At 62.1% G+C, this 3,151-nt stretch overlaps 1 long non-coding RNA gene across 1 annotated transcript in view; it reads right to left on the reverse strand.

Annotated features, from left to right (window-relative positions):
- Positions 1-1,274: 1,274 nt before the first annotated feature.
- The window catches only part of LOC140421334 (uncharacterized), a 3,107-nt gene continuing 1,230 nt past the window's right edge, over positions 1,275-3,151 (reverse strand). The window contains exon 2 of the long non-coding RNA XR_011946717.1: positions 1,275-1,608. This is a non-coding gene — a long non-coding RNA (uncharacterized lncRNA). The remainder of the gene's footprint in view (positions 1,609-3,151) is intronic.

Raw genomic sequence — 3,151 nt, forward strand, 5'->3', positions numbered from 1 at the left:
TCCTGAATTCCTTTCAACTGACATTTGAATGCCTCCCACATGTCAGATGTTGATTTGCCCTCAAACATCCGCCCCCAATCTAGGTTCTTCAGTTCCCGCCTAATATTGTTAAAATTAGCCTTCCCCTAATTTAGCACATTCATCCTAGGACCACTCTTATCCTTGTCCACCAGCACTTTAAAACTCACTGAATTGTGGTCACTGTTCCCGAAATGCTCCCCTACTGAAACTTCTACCTGGCCGGGCTCATTCCCCAATACCAGGTCCAGTACAGCCCCTTCCCAAGTTGGACTATCAACATATTGTTTTAAGAAGCCCTCCTGGATGCTCCTTACAAACTCCGCCCCGTCTAAGCCCCTGGCACTAAGTGAGTCCCAGTCAATACTGGGAATGTTCAAGTCTCCCATCACCACAACCCTGTTGCTTTTACTCCTTTCCAAAATCTGTCTACCTATCTGCTCCTCTATCTCCCGCTGGTTGTTGGGAGGCCTGTAGTAAACCCCCAACATTGTGACTGCACCCTTCTTATTCCTGATCTCTACCCATATAGCCTCACTGCCCTCTGAGGTGTCCTCCTGCAGTACAGCTGTGATATTCTCCATAACCAGTAGGGCAACTCCTCCGCCCCTTTTACATCCCCCTCTATCCCACCTGAAACATCTAAATCCTGGAACGTTTAGCTGCTAATCCTGTCCTTCCCTCAACCAGGTCTCTGTAATGGCAACAACATCATCGTTCAAAGTACTAATCGAAGTTCTTAAGTTCATCTGCCTTACCTGTTGTACTTCTTGCATTAAAACATATGCACTTCAGGCCACCAGTTCCACTGTTTTCAGCAACATCTTCCTGACTGCTCTTCCTCAGAGCCATACTGGCCCTACTTCCTAGTTCTCCCTCAATCTTTTCACCTTCTGACCTATTGCTCCGGTACCCACCATGCTGCCATAAACCCTCCCGTGCATATCTTTGGGTTGTGGGGGTGAAACCCACGCAGACATGGGAGAATATGCAAACTCCAATCCAGACAGTGACCCAGGGACAGGATTCGAACCCAGGTCCTCAGTGTTGCAGTTCCAGTGTTAACTACTGCACCACATGCCGCCCCTCAGGTGACGGATAACAGCGCCTCCTTCATGAGTAAAGAGTTTGTCGCTATTGTGAAAAACAACAGGATTCACCATGTCCACACTGCCCCATACCAACCGGCATTGAATGGTTTCGCAGAGAGGACCATACAGATGGTTTAATGGGAGCTAAAGAAACAGACTTTCGGCTCGATGGACACCAGGCTGGCGTGTTTTTTATCTCATACAGGACCACGCCGCATGTCACTGGGGTGGCCCCAAATTGGATGTTAATGGGCCGCAGTCTTCGTACACAACTGAGCTTGATTATTCCGGACATCGGTGCACCATAACCATGATTTGCCGGGCGTTACCCAGCTCGACATCGACCTGTTCGACATTTTACACCTGACGACGTGGTGTTCATTCGTAATTTCGACAACGGTGCTCGCTGGCTCTCTGGGATTGTCGTTCATCAAACATCTTCCCCATGGTCCTTGCAGGGTTTGAGCTGCCCCGCTAGCGGTGGGGAATCTCTTTTAACCTTTGTATGAAAAGTAAAACACGGTCGGGATCTACTGGGCAGTGTATACATTGTATTGTCAATAAACTACCTGCTGTGAACTCCTTGTGTCCTTATTGTACCCTCCCCTGCCCTCACCCCACCCCCACCCCCACACCCCCTCCCCTCACCCCTCACTCCCTCCCTCCCCACCCCCGCATACCGACTCCCTCCCTTCCCCCCCTTCTTCCCCCCCTTCCCCCCCGCCCTTCCCTCCCACTCCTTCCCCTACCTCCCCCCCTCCCTCTCCCCCTCCCCCCTCCCCCCCCTCCCCCCTCCCTCCCCTCCCCCTCCCTCCCCTCCCCTCCCTCCCCCTCCCCTCCCCCTTCCTCCCCCACCTCCCCTCCCCCCTTCCGTCCCCTCCCCCCCTCCCCCACCCCCTCCCCTCGCCTCCCCCCTCCCCTTCCCCCCCCTCCCCTCCCCTTCCCCCCTTCTCCCCTCCCCTTCCCCCCCTCCCCTCCCCTCCCTTCCCCCCTCCCCCCCCTCCCCTCCCCTCCCCCCTCCTTCCCCCCTTCCCTCCCCTCCCCCCTCCTTCCCCCCTCCCCTCCTCCCGCCTCCCCCCCTCCCCTTCCCCCCTCCCCTCCCCTTCCCCCTTCTCCCCTCCCCTCCCCTTCCCCCCCTCCCCTCCCCTTCCCCCCCTCCCCTCCCCTCCCTCCCCTCCCCTCCCCTCCCCTTCCCCCCCTCCCCCCTCCCCTCCCCTCCCCCCTCTCCCTCCCCTCCCCCCTCCCCCCCCTCCTTCCCCCTTCCCTCCCCCTCCTTCCCCCCTCCCCCCCTCCTTCCCCCCTCCCCTCCTCCCCCCTCCTTCCCCCCTCCCCTCCTCCCCTCCCCCTCCTTCCCCCCTTCCCTCCCCCTCTCCCCCTCCCCTCCCCCCCTCCCTCCCCCTACCCCCCCCTCCCTCCCCTCCCCTCCCTCCCCCTCCCCTCCTCCCCTCCCTCCCCCCCCTCCTCCCCTCCCTCCCCCCCCCTCCTCCCCTCCCTCCCCCCCCTCCCTCCCCTCCTCCCCTCCCTCCCCCTCCCCTCCTCCCCTCCCCCCCTCCCCCCTCCCCCTTCCCCACCTCCCCTCCCTCCCCCCCCCTCCCTCCCCTCCTCCCCTCCCTCCCCCTCCCCTCCTCCCCTCCCCCCCTCCCCCCTCCCCCTTCCCCACCTCCCCTCCCCCTTCCCGTCCCTCCCCCTTCCCGTCCCCTCCCCCCCCCTCGCCTCCCCCTCCCCTCCCCTCCCCTTCCCCCCCCTCCCCTCCCCTTCCCCCCCTCCCCTCCCCTTCCCCCCCTCCCCTTCCCCCCCCCTCCCCTTCCCCCCCTCCCCTCCCCTTCCCCCCCCTCCCCTTCCCCCCCCTCCCCTTCCCCCCCCTCCCCTTCCCCCCTCCCCTCCCCTCCCCTTCCCTTCCCTCCCCTCCCCTTCCCCCCCTCCCCTCTCCCCCCCTCCCCTCCCTCCCCTTCCCCCCCTCCCCTCTCCCCCTCCCCTCTCCCCCCTCCCCTCCCCTCCCCTCCCCCCTCCATCCCCTCCCCCCTCCATCCCCTCCCCCCTCC

Source organism: Scyliorhinus torazame, chromosome 5 (assembly GCF_047496885.1).
Source record: "Scyliorhinus torazame isolate Kashiwa2021f chromosome 5, sScyTor2.1, whole genome shotgun sequence".
Lineage (NCBI taxonomy): Eukaryota > Metazoa > Chordata > Chondrichthyes > Carcharhiniformes > Scyliorhinidae > Scyliorhinus > Scyliorhinus torazame.